The sequence below is a fragment of the Rhinatrema bivittatum genome, chromosome 18 (genome assembly GCF_901001135.1).
Source record: "Rhinatrema bivittatum chromosome 18, aRhiBiv1.1, whole genome shotgun sequence".
Classification (NCBI taxonomy): Eukaryota; Metazoa; Chordata; class Amphibia; order Gymnophiona; family Rhinatrematidae; genus Rhinatrema; species Rhinatrema bivittatum.
In genome coordinates this window covers 19,244,711-19,268,120 of record NC_042632.1, presented here as the reverse complement: position 1 = coordinate 19,268,120, position 23,410 = coordinate 19,244,711, and the positions used below count along the sequence as shown (strand labels likewise).

General features: G+C 41.9%; 1 protein-coding gene across 1 annotated transcript in view; it reads left to right on the top strand.

Moving 5' to 3' along the window:
* TENM2 (teneurin transmembrane protein 2) overlaps window positions 1-23,410 on the top strand; it is a 2,776,334-nt gene that overhangs the window by 1,167,643 nt on the left and 1,585,281 nt on the right. The gene's annotated exons all lie outside the window — the stretch shown is intronic.

The following is a 23,410-nucleotide window of genomic DNA, read 5'->3' as shown; positions in this document are numbered from 1 at the left end:
TGTGGAAGACCCTGGAGAAGGATCACATAAACAAACACAAATACAATTAGAAGGGAGATATATCGCAATCAATTTTCAGAAGTTTGTTCATGAGGTGCTAACTAAGCTTAAAGTAGATAAGTTGATGGGGCCGGATGGGATACATCTGAGGGTATTGTGGAAACTGAGAGGTCAGCTCCACTGGCTGACCTCTCAGTGCTTCTTTAGAGTAGGGGAATAGTTCCTGAGGACTGAAGAGGGGCAGATATGATTCATATTCATAATCGTAGAAGTAAGGAGGAGGCTGGGAACTATTAATTGGTTAATCTGAATGCTGTGGTGAACAAAATAATGGAATTGCTGGTAAAACAGATTTTAGTGCAGTTTCTGGAATCCTATGGATTTTAAGATCCAAACCAGCATTGCTTTACTAGAGGTAAATATTGTCAGATGAATCTGATCAGCTTCTTTGTGTGACCAGAGTTGGATCAAGGGAGATCACTACTTGGATTTCACTAAGACTTTTGACATGGTTCCACAGAGGAGACTTTTATAAATACATTGTGCGCCTTTGGTATGGAACCTAGTGGGAGGCAACAAAAGGTAGAGGTAAATGGAGTTTACTCTGAGGAGGTGGATATTACCAGAGGTGTACCTCAGGGATCAGTCCTAGGACCATTTATTTTCAACATTTTAGCATAAAGATTGTTGGTATAGGTTTTTTTGTTTTCTCAATGATACCAAAATTTGCAACAGGATAGACAGCCAATAAGGTGTGTGAAGCATGAGGATGGATCTAGTGAAGCTCAAGGAATGGTCTAGAGACTGGTAGCTAATATTTAATGTTACAAAATGCAGAGTAATGCATTTAGACTGTAAAATCCCAAGGGAGAGGTACAGTATCAGAGGCAAAAGTTTTCTAAGCACAAAAGAGCGGGATCTGGAGGTGATGGTATCTGATGATCTTAAGGTGGCCAAACAGATGGATAAAGTGACAGTAATAGAAAGTTGCTTGGCTGCATAGGGAGAGGAATAGTCAGCAGAAAAAATGGATGTGATATTGCCCCTGATAAGTTTTCTGGTGAGATCTTATTTGGAATACTGTGTATTATTCTTGAGATCGCTCTTTCATATGATATAAACTGGTTGGAGTTGGTCCAGAGAGCTACTAAAATGATCAGTGGTTTCATCCTAAAGATCTTTAGGATGAAGATCTAAGCATGTACACTCCAGAGAAAAGGCAAGATAGGGGAGATATGATAGATACATTTAAATATCTCAAAAGTTTCCATCCACAGGAGGTTAGCCTCTTTCATTGGAAAGGAGGCTCTAGAACAAGGGGTCATGAGATGAGGTTGAAAGGGGGTAGATTCAGGAGTAATCTTAGGAAATATTTATTTACAAAGAAGGTGGTGGATATGTGGAACAGACTATCAGTGAAACTGGTGGTGTTAAAAATAGTATCTGAATTCAAAAAAGCATGGGATAAATATAGGGGATCTCTAAGGGCATGATGGGAATTATAAAGCTAAATTAATTGGGAGGATGGGCCATAGTGTCCTTTTCTGCCATCATATTTCTATTTATGAAGTATATAGCTGTAGACCAGTAATCCGGGCTGGATTTCCAATTAGCAGAGTGGGTACATGGCTAATGTATATGTGCTGCACAGAGAGCTGTGATTTAAATTATGTTGATAAATATTTTAAAAATTAGAAACTACTAGAGTAATTGTAAATGAAAATCTGTGGGAAGTTTGGAGGGTCCTATGCCTTGACATCCAGGGTTTAATTTATTTTTTTTTTTTGGGGGGGGGGGGGGGGGAATGGCCAGGAATGCAGTTCCAGCACTTCTATTCAGATCAGAGAAGCAGCACAGCAAGGGTATTCTTCTCCAGCCCCTTCTCTCTAGGCAACCTGTAGGGAAGAGAAAAGGAGTAGGGTAAGCCTGGAGCACACAGCCACTCTGCTCCCTAATCCAGCCCCTCCCTTGTTCTTGTTCCTCTTCCTCCTCTCCATCTCTCCTTGCAGACAACAGAAGGGGAAGGGGTGATACTGAAGCAGACATGGCAGAGTAAAGAAAAGATACAAAAACATGTTTGAATTAGCCAATTGTCAAGGCTTCAACCCTGGTCTTGATGAATGGCACTACTGCTCACAACTTTCAAACTTGTGGCAATTCAACCTCTTTTTGTGTCCATTACTGAGGGCTTAATTTCTAACTAAACAACCCAGAATGGGTTCTTTTAACGGCTGCGTTAAAAGAAATGGTGCCGGTGGCCCTTTGCCCTTACCATATGACAGGGCAAAGGTAGCGCCGGCGCTATTTTGGTTCCTGTCACCCGACGTTACGAGTGCAGGAGATCGCTCCCGGACCCCCGCTGGACTCCCCTGGACTTTTGGCCAGCTTGGGGGGGCCTCCTGACCCCCACAAGACTTGCCAAAAGTCCAGCAGGGGTCCGGGAGCAACCTCCTGCACTTGTGACGTCGGGTGACAGGAACCAAAATGGCGCTGGCGCTACCTTTGCCCTGTCATATGGTAAGGGCAAAGGGCCACCGGCACCATTTCTTTTAACGCAGCCGTGGCCCGAGAGCGGGAGATCACGCCGGGACCCCCCCACTGGACCCCAGGTAATTTAAAACATTTTGGGGGGCTTCGGGAGTGTGGGGGATTTATTTTAAAGGGTTGGGGTGGGTTTTGGGGTGCCAGTTTTCCCGCCCTCCCCCTCCCCCTATTTACGATTTTTTGACGATAAATCGGGGAATTGTTGTTGTATCGCGGCTCTAACGATTTTTGACGATTTAAAATATATCTGACGATTGTTTTAAATCGTCAAAAAACAATTCACATCCCTAGTGTTTAGTTTGTGTAGGGATCTGTAGCAGTCCAACTTATTCTGGTTTCCCAGTATTGTGTTCTAGAGCCCAATGTAATATTTACACTGCTGACTTTTGTAAGTAGGATTTTACTGTTTGAGTCCTGGGAGGAGTTACTGTTTTGGTATGGCAAGTTTGCTATATATGGAATATATATTTTTTTACTGGGTTTTGTATTCTTTCCAAAATGCCTGTTAGTGGATAATTTGTATTACTTGACTCCAGAATTTGTGTATTCTGTACATTGAGATGGGGGAGAAGGAGGGAGACAATATGCCTGGAGGCAGAAGAGGTGGGGCGAGAGTACCCGGAGGGAGATAGAGTGGGAGATAATTTCCGAAAGAGGGGAGGGGAAGTGGAGTGGGGGGAGGAGAGAATACCTGGAGAGAGATGGGACAAGGGGGAGAAAGTACCGGGAGAGATGGGGGAAGGGCGGAATACCTGGATGGAGGGGAGACAGGGGATTGGGAAGCGAGTTCCTGGAGTGAGGAGAGAAAATGCTGGGAGGGAGGAGAGAATGCCTGGAGGGAGGGAGAATGAATGTTGGTGGGGCTTTATTGCCATGTTTTGCCTTGGATGCCATTTGCCCTAGCTTTGGCCCAGTGTATAGTCAGGGACTGCAAATGAGCCTTCCCCTCTGCAGGTATAAGTATTCATGCCGCCAAGAGGCAAGGGAGAACAGACATGCACAGAGACTGCAGTTTGAAATCCCTGCACGTGATTTATGGTGCAGCCAAGTCTGTGGGGTGCTTCCCTTTGGAAAAGGTGATTGCAGATCCCTGGGTGCAAAGTACTCACAGGCCTGCAGTCTCCCCATGGGGGTTTAAAAATTACCCTCTCATTTGGCAGTTCAAACTAGCTTTCAGGAGCTACTGTACACTGCCTTCATCGCGTTGAAGTTTTGCTTTAACTCTTTTTTTTATGTTTTGACCTGATGAAGGGAGTACAGCTTGAAAGGCTATTTAATATTAAAGTGTATATATCTTTATAGCTAGATAGATGAGGAGGACAGATACACATACTGTAGATCGGAATGTGGATCCCAGGTTTGTGGGAGAAACCTGCATTTCTCATGAAAAGCAGAAACTTGTGCCAAGGTTGCACTGTTCTTTCATAAATGGGCAGGTTTTATGGGCTTGCATGTACTTTTCTTCATCCCTTTCCACCCCAGTTCCTTATACTGAAGGAGATTCATTATATATAGGCTGTGCAACAGTTAATTGAAAAAATGGAGACCTTGTAAATAAAAGCACACAAAATGGATCCATGGTTTGTGCTGGAAGGCAGTGTGCTCAGTAGGCTTCTGAAATGAATATTCAGTCAGTAAATGTGTTCTTCATATACTTGTTTTGAATTCGGTAGATCTCTGTAATGGAAGCTTTACTTAAACATGCAAGGCATCGTAGTAATAGTGTAGGATAGGACAGTTTCCCAAAATAGTAGGATTAAACTAATTAGTATGAAATTAAGAAAAACACCCTGCTGTGAACATGTCAAGCAGATTTTTTTTTTTTTACTCCTTCAGCTTTTGTCTGATGCTGAAATATCCTGCAGAGTACTGCCGTATGCAACAGAAGGTACAGTGCAAATCCTGACACCTCTAGATACCTTGTGACAACAGGTCCAAAAACAAATGGCTTGTATACAGCTATTTTACAACTAGTCTCCCTCTGATTATTAGCACATGATCATGTCCCCCTTTTCTTGTTTTCTTACGGTTGTACTCTGCATTGCATATCACTAGGCTATAACCAAGAAATTTTAATTCATGTTGAGAGTTGGAAAGAATCAGATATTTTCAAAAGCCTCTGTCCTTCCAGTTCATTCCGCGGTCTAGCTTCCCTTTTCATCAAGGCTGCTTTTCCCTTTAAAAAGATGAAGGACAATGGAGCCCTGGGGAGTACCTGCCAGTAAAAGAATAATATTAATAATATTCTTGGTGGTATAGTATGTTTGAAACATTTGCACCAACAGATTTGTTTCATGTCTACCAATGTGAGTCTGAACCTGCTACATTACAGGATGATTTCATGCAGTACATCAGACTTCCGTCTCTAAGCACAGGCATTTCTCTGGAGCTGCCTTGCATTGCAGGCAAAGTACACACATTTTATATTTTAATTTCCTTTTCTTAAAAAAAAAAAATGGACTCTTTCAATCTTTATCATCAAGACAGCTGTTTCATTTACTCTCTGGCAAAAGGAATTATGACCAATAAATTGGGTTGCACAAATGCTTTTAATTAGTTAATAGTGTGATATTGTAATCAATATTGCTGCCCTTCTTGTATGATACATGGTATAGTATTTGTTCATGTGTAAATGTAATTTCTTGCAGAATGAAATCTCTTAAGCTTATATGGTTCCTGTGCTTAAGAACTGTTATAAAAATACAATTTCAATGAGACCCTCTAAAAGTTATGAGTAGTCTTCACTTTTCTTAGGATAAGAGGGCTCCATTGAGCACTATTAGCATATTGTAGTGGAGAGGTAAATATGAAGATCTTATTTCTGGCATTCAGTTTTAAATCTAGTGGTTTTTATAAGAGAATTACAAGTAAAGAAAGCTTCTGAATGGTTCTTCAATATACAGGAATCCTCATGAAATATTTGGAAAAATCTCTGGATGTTGGTTGACTTATTTAATAATCCAGCACACATGATTATCCCTGTATAAGAGAATGGGTTGGAAGATCCATCATCATCTTGCCATTGCAAACATATTTTAATCCTCTAGTAAGTCACCACTGCTTCCCCAAACCCCTCTCTTTATTATTTTAAAGTTAGAAAATCGTCTGTGCCCGTCACATATGCTTTTTTTTTTTTGTTTGTTTAAAAGCAGCATTGTCTTGACTGCAACATTTTCTGCTGCTACACATCTCTGCCTCCTTATGTGCTGACTTATGAAGGAACAGCCATAGACTCAAGATCCTCCTGCAGCGGCTCAGATCTTGAAAAAAATGGTAATTATATATTTGGTTCTTAGGCTGGAGTCTTCTCCTACTCTTGGTTTAGCCATTAGTGTAATTGTTGCTTTATCTGTTAGCCGTAGAGCTGCAGTAAAAAAAAAAAAAAATGGTGCCTCTAGTGATAGGTTTGAGTAGTGTCTTGCTTGATTGTACAACACAAAAAATGTTCACTCCATTAAATTACTGACTCAGCTGAACATTTAAAGCCCTTTCATTCTTTGCAGAATATGCTTTTAAGGAAAAGAATAGCAACTGGTCATTTCATTAATGGAAAGATTGTAATTAAAACAAAAAAAAAAAGATAAAGCGTTTGTAAATATGAAAGTTATTGTGTAATGCAATGATTGATTATCTTGTGTCATACACTTGCAACACATTAAACTGAATGACAGAAAATCAACTGAAAGTATCTGAAGATGTCATTATAGTGTCTTATGCAGTTTCCTGCTAGCATCCCATACAAATGTCATCTGATCTGCTGTGAAATACCTCAAAAGATAGTGTAAGCAAGTATTTCAGCTGTGTTAGTGTTGACTGACTCTAGGGTTCCTAATAATTACAGTTAAGATGATGTAATGGACCAACGAGATAAATAAATCACTGCTTAGGACTGATCCAGGTCTCTTTGTAGACTGTTTTAGCTTTTGCTTTTAGGCTTATGTAGCCAGTTACTCCAGGAATCCTCTTAACTTATCCCTAGCTAATAGCCAAATCTCAGAAATCAAGGCAAAGTGATTGTGGTTCCAAGCAAAAGTCTGCTTATTTACAAGAATAAATAAGCAACAGGAACCATCATAGAAACATAGAAATGACGGCAGAAGAAGACCAAACGGGCCCATTCAGTCTGCCCAGCAAGCTTTCACACTTGTTTTTTTTTCTCAGACTTATCTGATTACTGTTGGCCCTTAGTAACCTTTTGGTTCTATTTCCCTTCCATCCCTGCCATTAATGTAGAGAGCAGTGCTGAAACTGCATCTAAGTGAAGTTTCTATCTTAATTGGTTAGGGGTAGTAACTGCCGCAATAAGCAAGCTACTCCCATGCTTATTTGTTTACCCAGCCTGTGCAAGTCAGTCCTTGTTGGTTGTCTGAATATAAATCATCTTTTCTTTATTCCCCCTGCCATTGAAGCAGAGAGCTATGCTGAAAGTGAAGTATCAAGCTTATTTGGTATGGGGTAGTAACTGCCGTAACAAGCAAGCTACTCCCCGCTTTTTTGTGAATGCAAATCGTTTTTTCCACATTTCCTCTTGCCGTTGAAGCACATAGCAATGTTGGAGTCGCATTAACCATGTGTATATTTATTGAATAAGGGCATTATCTCCAGGTAGTAGCCATCATTCCCGCAAGTCACCCTCTAGTCATTCACATCCTCTAGACTTTAAGGATCCACAGTGTTTATCCACTCCCCTTTGAAGTCCTTCACAGTTTTGGTCTTCACCACTTCCTCCGGAAGGGCGTTCCAGGCATCCACCACCCTCTCCGTGAAGAAATACTTCCTGACATTGGTTCTGAGTCTTCCTCCCTAGAGCTTCAAATCGTGACGTCTGGTTCTGCTGATTTTTTTTCCAACGGAAAAGGTTTGTCGTTGTCTTTAGATCATTAAAACCTTTCAAGTATCTGAAAGTCTGTATCATATCACCTCTGCTCCTCCTTTCCTCCAGGATGTACATATTTAGATTATTCAATCTCTCCTCATAAGTCATTTGATGAAGACCATCCACCTTTTTGGTTGCCCTTCTCTGGCTGCCTCCTTCCTGTGTCTGTCCCTTTGGAGATACGGTCTCCAGAACTGAACACAGTACTCCAGGTGGGACCTCACCAAGGACCTGTACAAGGGGAAAATCACTTCCCTTTTCTTACTCGATATTCCTTTCTCTATGCAGCCCAGCATTCTTCTGGCTTTAGCTATTTCCTTGTCACATTGTTTCTCTGACTTCAGATCATTAGACACGATCACCCCAAGGTCTCTCTCCTGCTCTGGGCACATTAGCCCTTCACCCCCAATTGAGTACAGTTCTTGCAGATTTCCACATCCCATATTCATGACTCTACACTTCTTGGCATTGAATCTCAGCTGCCATATCTTCGACCACTCTTCCAGCTTCCTTAAATCCGGTCTCATTCTCTCCGCTCCTTCCGGCATGTCCACTCTGTTGCAGATCTTAGAGTCATCTGCAAAAAGACAAATATTACCTTCTATCTTGTTCACTATGTCGCTCCCATAGATATTGAACAGGACCGATCCCAACACCAGTCCTTGCGGTACTCTCTCTCTTCAGAGTAAATTCTATTTACCATCACACATTGTCTTCTGTCCATCAACCAGTTTGCAATCCAGGCCACTACCATGGCACTCACTCCTAAGCTACTCATTTTATTCACCAGCCTCCTGTGCGGGACCGTATCAAAAGCTTTGCTGAAATCCAAGTAGATGACATCGAGCGCTCTTCCTCAATCCAATTCCCTAGTCACCCAGTCAAAAAGATCCTGTCAGACAAAAAGATTTGTCTGACAGGATCTTCCCCTGATGAATCAATGCTGCCTCTGGTCCAGCAATTCTCCCAACTGTAGATAGTTCACTATTTTTTCTTTCAGTAGCGACTCCATTACTTTGCCCACCACTGAGGTGAGGCTAACCGGTCTGTAGTTACCAGCCTCCTCTCTGCTCCCACGCTTGTGAAGCAGGACCACCACCACTCTTCTCCAATTGCTTGGCACACTCCCATTTCTAGGGATCTATTGAACAGGTCACACAGCGGACCCGCCAGCACCTCTCTGAGCTCCCTCAGTATCCTAGGATGAACCTCATCAGGCTCCATGGCTTTGTCCACTTTCAGTTTCCCCAGCTCTTCCCATACATTCTCTACGGTAAATGGAGTTAGGCTCCATATTAGGAGCTACCACCCAGGAAAAAGATCTAGGCATCATAGTGGATAATACTTTAAAATTGTCGGCTCAGTGTGCTGCAGCAGTCAAAAAAGCAAACAGCATATCAGGAATTATTAGGAAGGGAATGGTTAATAAAATGGAAAATGTCATAATGCCTCTATCGCTCCATGGTGAGACCGCACCTTGAATACTGAGTACAATTCTGGTCACCGCATCTCAAAAAAGATATAGTTGCAGGTTAGGAAAATGAATGCTCAAATAACAAGCATTGTTTTTCCTAACCTGTGGTTGTGCACAGGTTAGGAAAATGGACGTTCGTGAAATTGAGCATCCCTTTTCCTAACCTGACCGCCAGCACACTTTTATTTTTTTTACCTAACTCCTTTTTACAGTTCCTCCGACTTAGTATCACCATGATATTAAGGTGGAGGATGTACAGAAAAGCAGTATTTTCTGCTTTTCTTTTAACTTTAGGAGCTCCTCACAATTTAACGACTGCTCCGGTGCAGGCATTAATTTCTGAGGGTGGTAATGTGCACATCGAGCGGTAATAGCTAATAGCCTCACCAACATTTATTTACATGTGATGAGTGCTATTAGCTTCGCGGGGAAGGGCGGGGAGATTAGAGGTGCGTTTTGGATGCGCTAATTCCTTTATTGCATAAGGGGTTGTGGACGTGAGTCCAGAATGCACATCCAACAGCGGGTTAACCAGTGCGCTTGGCATTAATGTGCATAAACCATGGTTATACTTCTACAACATGTTTTGAGGTCATTAACTATGATTATGAATGCAAAATATGGCTTCTATACAAAAAAACCAAAACATTCAGTTTTGGGCCCAGTATAGTGTATGAAGCCCAAACTTAAACACAAATGAGAAATGTTGAGTACTAACTAGTGCAGAAGTTAAAACTGCCTGGGAGCATCATATCATTTGTGTTATGAAGTGCATCTGAATCATATTATCTTCTACACTGCTGTTCACTGAGGAAGTCCAAACTGATTGTTTGAGCTGCTTATGAGCACAAGTCATACCCCCACCAATGTTTCCCTAAACGTTGCACATCATTTGAGAACAGTAGAATGCAAAAACCATCATGACTGGAAAAATTATAGGTGGTTATTGATATTTTTTTAGAATGTGTTCAGACCATTCACAATTTGCTATATGCTGCATATTATTTAATACAATTCTAACATTCTAAAATTAAACAGGGTGAACTAGCAAATGTACAAACTATGGGGTCAGTTTTCAAAAAATGCTCAGCAATTCACCTAGGTGTTTAAATTTTAGGAACCCAAATCTAGACCTGTTTCCTTTTCCTGGATTTAGGAAGTTATTAGGCCGAATACAGTACAGTGCGCTCCAGCGCACTGTTAAACCACGTTTGGACACGTGTTTTCGACGCGCTAGCTTTACCCCTTATTCAGTAAGGGGTAATAGTGCGTCGAAAATGCGCGGCCACCCCCCCCCCCCCCCCAGAACTAATAGCCCTCGCAACATGCAAATGAATGTTGATGGCCCTATTAGTTATTCCTGCGTGATTCAGTAAGTAAAATGTGCAGCCAAGCCGCACATTTTACTTTCAGAAATTAGTGCCTACCCAAAGATAGGCATTAATTTCTGCCGGTACCGGGAAAGTATACAGCAAAGCAGTAAAAACTGCTTTTCTGTACACCCTCCAACTTAATATCATGGCGATATTAAGTCAGAGGTCCCAAAAGTAAAAAATTAAAAATTTTAAAAAAAAATTTTAATCAGCTCACGGGTTGAAAATCGGACGTTCAATTTTGTCGGTGTCCGGTTTCCGAACCCGTGGCTGTCAGTGGGTTTGAGAACCGACACCGGCAAAATTGAGCGTCGGCTGTCAAACTCGCTGACAGCCGCCGCTCCTGTCAAAAAAGAGGCGTACCGTGGGCCCTCTTTTCAATACTAAATCATGTGCACAGGAGAGTGGGCGCTCGTCCGCGCTCCCACGACTTTTACTGTATTGGCCCATAAGTCAGGTGTCTAGCACTGAAAACCAATGCTTAGTGAATTTTTTTTCCTGCTGTGTTTGCCCCCTTAGCTGCACATTTTTTAAGATTCTAGTAAAAATAGACACCTAACTTTGAGGGCCACATTAGTTGCCTGACCCATTGAAAATTGACCCATACCTTCATAGCTATGATATCTTAGGCAGTATGGAAAACAGGCCATCTGGCAGATCTGCTTGTACCTCCTCTGCCAAGGCACCACCTTTCCAGCCTTGGGGAGCAAAGACCATAGTATTATTATTAACAAACACAGTTACCCAAGCAACCAAACAGAAACTATGGTATGGGGGGGTCACAGAATGGCTCTGAGGAATCAAAGTTTAGATTACTGATAGCCTGGTATATGGTCCCCACCCCTAAGGACCCTTATTGGTCTTTGTGGGATTCAAAAGCTATGCTGGGGTGCCAGGAAGGTGGTGATGGTGGCTAGGAGGCCAAGTGAAGGTATTGGATCCCATGGAAGACTTGTAAGCTCTACATCCTATGTTTATTGATTTTATGTGATATTTTTGATCGGTTAGTCCCGCAAGTAAAGATTGTGTGTCAAGTATTGACTGTGAAGAGGAATTATTTTGAAAATTGACATGAGTGGATAAATAGACTGAATGTTTTACCCCAACCGTGAGTGTTTGCAACCTTAATTGAAGTTACCTGTAGATTTCTACCTGTTGTTGCTGTTCAGTGGTTAGACAACAGCTTGAATCAATGCTTAGACCACTTGAATACTATGTGCAATTCTGGTTGCCACATCTAAAAAAAGATATAGTTGCACTGGGAAGGTACAGAGAAGGGCGACCAAAAATGATAAAGGGGATGGAATGGCTCCCCTATGAGGAAAGATTAAAGAGGTTGGGGGCTGTTCAGCTTCGAGAAGAGACTGCTGAGGGGGGATATGATAGAGGTCTACAAAATCATGAAAGGACTTGTAAATGTGAAATGGTTATTTACTCTTTTGGATAATACAAGGACTTGGGGGTACTCCATGAGTTAGCTGGTAGCACATTTAAAACAAATTGGAGAAAACTCTTTTTCACTCCGTACACAATTAAGCTCTGGAATTCATTGCCATAGTATGTGGTTAAGGCAGCTAGTGTATCTGGGTTTAAAAAAGATTTGGAGAAGCCCATAAACTGCTATTAGTCAATAGAGAATAGGCACTGCTTGTTGCCGGCATTAATAGCATGGAATCTATTTAATGTTTGGGTACTTGCCAGGTACTTGTGACTTGGATTGGCCAATGTCGGAGACAGGATAATGGACTTGATGGCCCCTTGCTCTGACCCAGTATAGCATATCTTATGTTCTTATGTACATCATATATCATGGAATGTCTGCTTTCACCTTATCTAATAACTTTTGCGTCTGTCGGTCGCAGACCGCTCTTTTTCTCCCCTTTCTCTCTCTTTGGGCAAGATGGCTATCTCTAGTGCCGAGGGCCATGGTGTTTCCAGACCAGCATGGGCGTCCCCATCTGCCATGCTCACTCCCGTGGTCTCCTAGGGTTCGAGCACACACATCTCTGACGCTCAAATACACATTGTGGGGGCGGCCCCACCGCATGACGTCAGTACCTCCGGGTATATGTAGCCTCTGCTTCCGCTACCACTTTGAGTTAGCAAAGACTTCGCTTCGCTATTCTAAATGCTCTAAGCTGCACGCTTAGACGCCACTTTCACGCTAAGGGCCTTGCTCCAGCAGAAGCTCTAGCAAACCCGCTCCTTGGGGGTCTCTCGCTTCCAACTTCCCTTCAGGGTCCTCTCTAACCAAGCAACCGCTCCTCGGGGGTCTTTTCTCTCTATCATTTTCAGGATATTGGACCTCCTCGAGGGCCTATCTACTTCATATACTGCACTGTGGTCCCACCATTCTACCATCAGGAAGATGCCTTCACTCTGTGAGTACTAGGGATGTGAATCGTTTTTTGACGATTTAAAATATCGTCCGATATATTTTAAATCGTCAAAAATCGTTAGAGTCACGATACAATAACAATTCCCCCAATTTATCGTCAAAAAATCGTAAATCGGGGGAAGGGGGAGGGCGGGAAAACCGGCACACTAAAACACCCTAAAACCCACCCCGACCCTTTAAAATAAATCCCCCACCCTCCCGAACCCCCCCAAAATGCCTTAAATTACCTGGGGGTCCAGCGGGGGTCCAGAATGACCTCCTGCAATCGAATCGTGTTGTCTTCAGCCGGCGCCATTTTGCGCCGCCATTTTGCAAAATGGCGGCGCAAAATGGCGCCGGCCGTAGACAACACGATTCGACTGCAGGAGGTCGTTCCGGACCCCCGCTGGACTTTTGGCAAGTCTTGTGGGGGTCAGGAGGCCCCCCCAAGCTGGCCAAAAGTCCCTGGGGGTCCAGCAGGGGTCTGGGAGCGATCTCCTGCCACGAATCATTTTTCCGTATGGAAAATGGCGCCGGCAGGAGATCGACTGCAGGAGGTCGTTCTGGACCCCCGCTGGACTTTTGACAAGTCTTGTGGGGGTCAGGAGGCCCCCCCCCAAGCTGGCCAAAAGTCCCTGGGGTCCGGGAGCGATCTGCTGCCGCGAATCGCGCCCGGACCCCAGGGACTTTTGGCCAGCTTGGGGTGGGCCTCCTGACCCCCACAAGATTTGCCAAAAGTCCAGCGGGGGTCCGGAACGACCTCCTGCAATCGATCTCCTGCCGGCGCCATTTTCTGTACGGAAAAACGATTCGCGGCAGGAGATTGCTCCCGGACCCCCGCTGGACCCCCAGGGACTTTTGGCCAGCTTGGGGGGGGGCCTCTTGACCCCCACAAGACTTGCCAAAAGTCCAGCGGGGGTCCGGAACGACCTCCTGCAGTCGAATCGTGTTGTCTACGGCCGGCGCCATTTTGCGCCGCCATTTTGCAAAATGGCGGCGTAAAATGGCGCCGGCTGAAGACAACACGATTCGATTGCAGGAGGTCGTTCCGGACCCCCGCTGGACCCCCAGGTAATTTAAGGCATTTTGGGGGGTTTGGGAGGGTGGGGGATTTATTTTAAAGGGTCGGGGTGGGTTTTAGGGTGTTTTAGTGTGCCGGTTCACGATTTTAACGATTTTAACGATATTTTAAAAACCCAAACGGCGACGATACGATTCCCTCCCCCTCCCAGCCGAAATCGATCGTTAAGACGATCGAGGACATGATTCACATCTCTAGTGAGTACCTCTATGAACCAGCACTCCAACTCCACCCACCAGCCGCGGCATTATCCGCACTGCGTGCTCCTGCCTATCGTGAACATCTGGGTGAGACTATACTTCTGAGCCTGTTGAACGTATTGGCACTTCGTGGATTAGTGCCTTAACTTCCTGCTTCACCATCTATTACAGCAGTACAATAAAGACTCTATCCATTCTGTGTCTGCTATCTGTGTCAGCCTATCGCAGTGGTTGCCCACAGGGCTCCTCCCCATGGGTGGAGTCATCTCCATTGCAACCAAGGGTCCACAATGCCTCAAACACAACAATAATAAACCAGTATAGTTTGAACTGCAGGGGCTTCCAATCAGACTGTCTTAGTGTGATCTGCTGCCCAGTCAGACAATATGATTCCATATTTCCCAAAATTAAGAAATGCTTTGTGTTATCCACCAAAGACACAGAACAATCAAAGACTTGTCCATGTTCCTCTACCACCACCTCCAATAAAATATGGCCCTTGAACATTAAATGTCTAATATGCCCTCAAAGGCCTCTTTTAGGCTGTGGATTTTTTTTTTTTAAATAAATTGATGTTGATCACCAACAGATAAAAACAATCACCTCACCCCATCTCCCCAATTAAGCTGTGTCTTATCAAGATGGATCTTGTAACTGCAGCCTCAAACCAGTTTGCCAATTCAATTTTATAATATTGTGACCTTACACAAATGTTAATTCCTCAACTTCATCTTTGTAATAATATTACACTAACATGATCACAGAGGGTAGCCATGAAATAAAATGAATGAAAACTTATGTAGTTCATTGTTAAGGGTAAAAATAAATATAATGTAATATGCGTTTTTTCAAAGCACTACTTTCTGCTTAAAATATCTACCTTTCACAAGATGCAAACAGTTGATTACATATTTATTTATTTATTTATTTAAGTTTTTTATATAGCAACATTCAAGACAGTAGTCCCATCATGCTGGTTCACAAGGAACAGGGGTGCAGTTATAATAAAACTTTACAATTTGAACAATAGTGCAGAAAAGCAGTTACATATAACAAGGAAATCAAAAACTTGGAGTGAGAAGGAAAATGGAGATCAGATAATTATATATAAGTATGAATAACATTGTATAAATAACATTGTAAGAGGTGGCTATTAACGCTAATACTAGCGAAGCGAGTTGATTGATGGGAGTTAAATAATGTTGGCGTTAGGAACATATCTAGGAAGAACACTTTTTGAAATTGAACACAAGTTCAATATTTCAATATTTTTGTGCATAGATGTAATTTGTATATGAAACCTAGAAACTGTTACATTTGCAGGTTAATCGTACCTGTCTGCTGAGTTGATTGGTGATGTCTTGATTTGGTTTGATTTCCCCTCTGCTCGTTTCTCTGTTGTTGGTAATTAAAAGCTGTCTGGTTTTGCTCCTGCTTTAATGATAAGTGAAAGGCTCAAGTCTGCCAAGATTTAACCATTTGACTGGGCTTGGCAGCACAAAGCTTGAAGATATCCTTACACTTAAGCTCTGATTGTGTATCAGCATGTATAGCATGTTGATTCTTAAATACTAAGTGCAAAGTATCTCCTACAGAGTATAACCCCCTCCCTATATATATTCTGGTATCAATGGGTTAACCAGCATAGATGGCTTTTCCAATAACTCTACTATTCTTTCTTTATTTATCAGGTTTTATATACCGTCATTAAGAAAATATTCCATCACAATGGTTTACAAAATACTTAAAATTAAAAAATATAATAAAATAATAAATAAATACATGTTATCAATAACAGTACTTCATAAAATTCAGACATATTAGAGATTAGAAATATAAAAGATTAAAAAAAAACATAAAATCAAAATACAATAGTAAGACAGTTAAAAACTAAATGAAATAAAAGCAAAATAAAATAAGATTAATATCAACTCAACTGTTCTGATCTTACTGGATTTGTTCATGCTCAATGTATGCCTTATGAAATAGGCAAGTTTTGAATTCCTTTTTAAATTCTTCATATTTTGTTGAAGTCTTACCTGTTCTGGTAACTCATTCCAGATTTTGGGTCCTGCTATTGAAATTGCTCTGTTTCTCACTTGCATTAAGTATGCTGTTCATTCCGTGGGAATAGTGTGCAGGCCCTTGTTACTCTATCACAAATTTCTTTGTGGAGTATGTAGTCTAATTGTGGGATTAAGCCATTTAGTCGCTTCTCCATATACAATTTTGTGAATGATGCATAGAACTTTATACTCATAGGGGAATATTCAATACTTCCCCTGTGAAATCAAAATAAATTGGAGATAGCATATAAAAATCTAAAATTATATGGGATAGTTAGCCACCTTCTGGATGGTTCAATTAATCTTATATATGCAAGTCTAAAGTCCGATTTGTATATCCAGACTATTACAATCCATCTCCAGTTATTTCTGCAGTCTTTTCCTTGCTAAGGGCTTTATATCAATTTTGTTGATGTGCTTTGTACCTCATTTTGAGTGGTGTGTTCTTGCAACTGTAGGTGTTTGATTTGCTGCTGTCATGTTGCTTCTGTTTTCATGCGATTATTTCTGCAGTTTTGACCCTTTCTAGGTGCCTTGGGGTTTTTCCTTCCACCTGTGCTGCTTCATGTTTTCTTCCTGGTGCCTTTGGCTGGGAACTATTTTGTCTCTATTGTGCTGTCTTTGGGTGTTCATACCATAATTTTTGGTGCCCTTTGTCCCTCCTTTGGAGCCTTGAAGTGTTCTTGCCACTGTTACTGCTACTTTGCCCCTCTCACAGTGCCTTAGATAATTCCTGCTACTGCTGGTATCATTTTACTCCTTTATAGTACCTTGGGCTATTTGTGCCACTTTTGTCGCCATTTTGATACAGTCTTGGTACCTTGGAGTGTACTCTTTTCTAACAACTACCCACAAATTTCATTAGAATTGTTTAGAAAACTCCAATTTTAAAACAAAAAAAAAATGCATTGCTTCCCCCATTGACTTTAATGGGAAACGAATGGACTGAATAAAGGAATTGTTTTTGTTAGAAACAAATCTAATGGATTTTGATATCCTAAAAAAAAAATGAATAAACCAAAATAAAAATTTTGCCTCTCCACATCCATAATACTTACAGAAATTATAAAAGCTAATAAAATTGCAACACAATAATGGGAGATTTCAATGACCCCCAACATTGATTGGTTAAGTGTCTCATCAGGGCATGCTAGGGAGGTAGTTTCTGGATGCTATAGATGACTATTTCACAGAGCAACTAATATCAGAACTAATGAGCTACATTAGGCCTGATTCTAACTGGATTGTAGGACCCTGATGAAAGAGAGAATGATGGTGGTGGGGCCACTTGGTAATAGTGATCATAATGCCATCAATTTAGCAAAATCATTTGTTGTAAAATTGTTTTATTTAATCTACCATTGTAGCATTTATGATAAAATAAGTAGTTTAGTTAGAAAAAAAATTCAAAAGAGTTGTTAAAGGATTAGAAGTTGTCCCAAGGTATGGAGATTGTTTTAAGACTTCATCCTGGTAGTTCAGAGAAAATGGATACCACAAAGAGAAAAAGTAAAACCAAATGATTGCCAGCATGGTTAAATGGTGAGATTAAAATAAAGCCTATTAAAGCCAAAAAGCTATTGTTTAAAAAATGGGAAAACATGTTCAGATGACTAGATGTAAAGCAATAATTAGGCAAACCAAGAAAATATGCTTGCCAAGGAGGTAAAAACAAGTAGTAAAAATAATTTCAAGTACATCAGAAGCAGAATAAAAGTCAGCTGGACCTCTAAAATCCCAGAAAGTAAAAAGGGTGCTTGGAGAGGAAAAGTAAATAGCAGAAAAGCTAATTGAATTACTTGTTTCAGTCTTTACTAAAAAGGATATTTGAAGCTGTTCTTTGAAGGTGATGAGTCTAAGGAACTGAAGCAGATCATGTAAAACTAGAAAATGTGTTGGAGCAAAATGACAAGCTTAATAGCAACAGATCACCAGGACTAGATGGCATTCACCCCACAGTTCTAAGAGAACTCAAAAATGAAATGGTAAATATAATATGGGTAAACTTGTAATCAATCGCTAACATCTGACACTGTGCTGTAAGACTCAAAGGTTGCAAATGTTATACCTGGCATAGTCAGGCAGGGGCAAGGCGGGACTGGATCTGCCCATACCAGCCACCTCCCCCATAGGTTGAGCCCTTGGCTTCTGCTGACCAGCAGGACTTAACTGGAACCAAAGGCAAGGCTGGTAAAGGAGGCAGGCAAGAACTGGACACAGGCAGGGCTGGAGACTTGGGCTTGAACCTAGGACAAGGCTAGGGCTGGAGACAAGGCCTGGCACTAGATTATAGGACCAGTACTGAAGACAAAACAAACAAGGGCTTGGACTGAGGGCAAGGTGACTAGAGCCAGAGACTGGACTAGATGGGATAGCACAAAGACTATCCAAGGATTGGACATGGACAGGACTAGAACAAGTAAATGACAAACAAGAAGCCTTATCCAGGGCAAAAAAATAGGACTAGGCCAACCTAGGAGGCCCAAAGGGTACAAGATGTAATAGAAAAGCCCAAGAGGCCACTGAGCAAGGCAGGAGGCCAAGGTAGACCACAAGATAGGTAAGACAAAGACAGCATGGTCAGGTCAAGGAGCTGAGGTGACTCGATGAAAAGGCAAGTAATGCACAGAGAGACGGGACAAAATAAGTTTGGGACTGCCACATCATGTGATCAGCAAGAAAGTGGCTAGATCAGCTATGAGCGAGGCTCACTGATGACCTCTGCTGGTGGGGGGGGGCTGTGTTGGAGGCAGGATCCTGACAGTAACTCCCTCCCCCTATGAAGACCACTTCCTCCTGGGTCCCATTTGCCATGGTAGTTGTGGCCAGTAGGTTCGTTGTTCAAAGCAAAAACAGGAACTTTGGGTGTCTAGCCAGCAGGTACTGGGTTTTCTGGGGTCAAGGGCGGTATAGTTTTAGTCCCAGGGGAGAAAACGTTGCTTGGAACTGAAGTGCTAGATTATATTCTCTTTCAAGCTGAGGTGCTGGACCGGACTGTCTCTGGAGCTGACATCCTAGGCCAGGGTCTCTCTGATACTGAATTATTAGATCAGAATTTCTCTGGCACTAGATTGCTGAACCAGAGCATCTCTGGCACTGAAGTGTTGTTACAATGTCTCTCCGGAGCTGACATGCTGGATTGGAGACCCTCTGGGATTGAAGAGTTGGATCAGAGTCTTTCTAGGGCCAGTGTCTGGGCCAGTGTCTCTGTGGCACTGGGTTGCTGTGTCAGGGTCTCTCTGGTGCTGAGTTGCTGGGCCAGGGTCTCTCTGGTGCTGGTTTGCTGGGCCAGGGCCTCTCTGGTGCTGAAGGGTTGGACCAGGGTCATTCTGGAATGGATCAGGTGGATCGTGCGCCTCCTGGAGCAGATAAAATGGACTGGGCTCCTCCTGGAGTAGATCATATGGACCAGGCTTCTGCTGGAGAAGATCAGCTGGAAGAAGTTTGGTCTGAACCTCTGGATGAGATGGAACAGTAGCCTGGAGTGGATTCAGTGGAACCGGCTTTGTATTTGGCATACGTTCAATATTTATTTTATTTATTTATTTATTTCAGATTTTTATATACCGGCATTCGAGACAGCAGTCACATCATGCTGGTTCACATAAAACAGGGGTGCATAGTAAACATAACTATAACAATGGTGCTGAAAAGGCAGTTACATATAACAGGGTGATAAGAACTTGGCTGAGAAGGAAGAGAAAGGACAGGTTATTAATTCACACAGGTAAACGATAGAGGATATGGTTAACCATGGTGTAGTTGGAGATTAGTTAACCATGTTGGAGATTAATATCATGGTCACCTTTCTTTTTGGCAAGCAGAAGCAGGATTTGGCAAGCAGAAGCTTACCTTCCATGGTGTTCTCAGGTGCAGTTCTCTGTGTGAAAGGGAGAGATTAAAAACCTGGCATGTAAATCGGCACTAATTTCAGTTTGACTGAGTCATTCACAACAGGCCCAGGAGTAAAAACAGGTGATTTAATCAGAGCTGCTTTACCTAGAAAGGCACAGGCCTTTCTAGGTGGTCAAAACAGTTTTTCTCAATACTGTGGTAGCAGCTGATTTGGGAGAGGTCAGTGTTAAACTGAAACACTTGGATGCTGAGGAACCAGGCTAGGAACAGCTGATGGCTTAATGATCTCAGAAGCCGTGCTGTGCCCTGCAAACTGGAAGATGGACTCTGAAGTCTCTGTAGATCTGGATTCTTCAGCAGACCAGTTGTGCAGGCAGGGATTTCAAATTCTTGCAGTTAACCTTGCCTCTTGTAGAAATATTCTCTGGATCAACTTGAGACTGAATTAAGGTAGATTCTGCTGGAGTGGAAGTAGGTTCTAGGCAAGCTGGCATGGTTTGTAAAATGTTTCTAGATGTAGCAGAAGCAGAAGGAATTGTTACATAAGAGATTGCCATACTGAGTCAGACCAAGGGTCCATCAAGCCCAGCATTCCTGTTACCAACAGTGGCCAATCCAGGCTACAAGTACCTGGCAATTACCCAAACACTAAGAAGATCCCATGCTACTGATGCAATTAATAGCAGTGGCTATTCCCTAAGTAAACTTGATTAATATCTGTTAATGGACTTCTCCTCCAAAAACGTATCCAAACTTTTTTTAAAGCCAGCTACATTAACTGCACTAACCACAGCCAGAGGCTGCACTCTGGATTGTGTATTCCATCTCTCTCTTGTCTCAGAGGTCTGCTGTGCAGTAGCAGTTCAGGGGCTACACATCACCAACAGGTTTGTTCTGCAAGGATGTTCCCAGAACTGCATTTTTCACACCTCCACCAGTTAGGATGAAAAGAACCACAATTTGAGAAATGTACAACTATCTGTGGGTTACTGCTCTGGCATTTGCTACAATCCCAGTAACTAACTGAAGTCAGTGGCGTACGGGGAGGTGGGGGGTGGATCAAGGTGACTCAATGAAGAGGCGGGGGAAGCATGAAAAGACTGGGCCAAATAGGTCTGGGACTACCACATCTTATGATCAGCAAAGAGGTGGCTAGAGCACCTGTGAGTGAGGCTCACTGATTACCTCTGTGCAGGGGGGGGCTGCATAGCAGGCAGGATCGTGATAACACCTCTTTTTAAAATGGGCACTTGGGGTGATCTGGGAAACTACAGATTGAAGAGTCTGTCACAATTGGGCTAAATGCTGGAAGCTATTAAGAACAAAATCAATAACCATATGGATAGACATGCATTAATGAGTAGAGGCAACAATGATTTAGCAAAGAGAAGCTGTTTCTTCCCCACCCAGAACTGGTGATAGTGTGAGCTCTAAGTATTTTAAAAGGTCTTAGACATTTTTGAAGGTGTAAACATGTAGGTAGAGGAGAGCTGGTTGATATAGTATACTTGGGTTTTCAAAAGGCATTTGACAAAGTTAGAGAAAAAAAAAGAAAACTATAAATTGAAAATGTTAAAGCACTTGATTTTATCCTGGGATTAATAAATATGTGCAGATAGTCATATATGGGACCTGTAACATATTATAGCCTTATTAATGCTACTCGCTGTTTTACAGTGTCCCTCAGTCTAACCATGTATCTGCACTTTTCGATTTGTGAAAACAGTGTCCATTTGTCACACTCAACATCAAAATCTAATATTTATATATTTAAATTTAAATACTCATCTTGTAATCAATGTCCTGGCTGACATCCAATGGTTAACAGTCTCTGTGATCAAAACTTAGGTTGTCATTGTAATACACATACAAAATAAAATAATTCACTCTGTTGTCCACATATGTTGCAGATTCCATGTATGATTATCTACATTTATTTATAACTTTAAGAGCATTATTTCAAGGTACAATCTAGTGCTTTAAAGTTTGCAATTCATTTAGTGGTAGTTTTTCTTTAATTTTCTACTCAACTGGGTTGGCTTGTTTAATGTTGTTTGACACAGTTAATCATGAGACTCCTTGAGAAAACTAAGAAGTAATAAGTATTTCCATATTCTGGATTGTGAACTTGTTAAAAGATAGCCATGTTCATTCAGTTCAAATTAATGCAAAAAAAAAAAAAAATGGGTCAAATGAGGCTATTTTATGTTTCTTCTGTCATAATGCCTCTGTATCGCTCCATGGTAAGATTGCTCCATGGTGAGATCGCACCTTGAATACTGTGTACAATTCTGGTTGCTGCATCTCAAAAAAGATATAATTGTGATGGAGAAGGTACAGAGAAGGGCAACCAAATGATAAAGGGAATGGAACAGCTCCCCTATGAGGAAAGACTAAAGAGGTTAGGACTTTTCAGCTTGGAGAAGAGACGGCTGAGGGGGGATATGATAGAGGTGTTTAAAATCATGAGAGGTCTAGAACGGGTAGATGTGAATTGTTTTTTTTTTTCTTTCGGATAATAGAAAGACTAGGGGGCACTCCATGAAGTTAGCATGTGGCACATTTAAAACTAATTGGAGAAAGTTCTTTTTTACTCAACGCACAATTAAACTCTGGAATTTGTTGCCAGAAGATGTGGTTAGTGCAGTTAGTATAGCTGTGTTTAAAAAAGGATTGGATAAGTTCTTGGAGGAGAAGTCCATTACCTGCTATTAATTAAGTTGACTTAAATAATAACCATCACTATTACTAGCAACGGTAACATGGAATAGATTTAGTTTTTGGGTACTTGCCAGGTTCTTATGGCCTGGATTGGCCACTGTTGGAAACAGGATGCTGGGCTTGATGGACCCTTGGTCTGATTCAGTATGGCATATTCTTATAAAGTGAAAATGGCCTCTAACAAAAATTCCATGAAATTTTGGGGTAAACTATGTTTATATTTGTGAGGGTTACGAAATTTGGAAAAGGCTTAGAGGCCCTCCAAACCCCTCTGTGCCTCAATAAAATACTTGTGTTGTGGGCTGCCTTTCATTCACCAAAATCCCCATGGGATCAAGGCCTGCCCCAGCTTTGGAGATTGCGTAGGAGGCAGGATGAGGGGAGTTGGAGGACCCTGGGAAGGCCTCAGCTGGGCTTATCATGAGAAGGGCCAGCTGGGCTCTGCTTGGACCCTGAGGTTTCTGTTGAGGCAGGAGGGATTTTTTTTTTCAGTTCTGCAAATGAACCAAATCAAGAAAAACATTAAATGACCCCCCCCAAAAAAAAACAAAAAAAACAAACAACCCAATAAAACAAACCGAAATGAAAATCTTGGACCTGCCCATCCCTATTAAAAGATGGAAACAGAGAACAGAACTAAATGATGTGTTTTCCCAATGGAGAAAGGCAAATAGTGGAGTGCCCCAGGGATCTGCACTGAAAGCTGTAGTGTTTAACATATTTATTAATGTCCTGGAAAAGGGATCAGAGAATGAGGTGGTCAGATTTTCAAATGACATAAAATTATTCAAAGTGGTAAAAAAAAATTCATGCTAACTGAGGAATTATAGGAGGATTTTATGA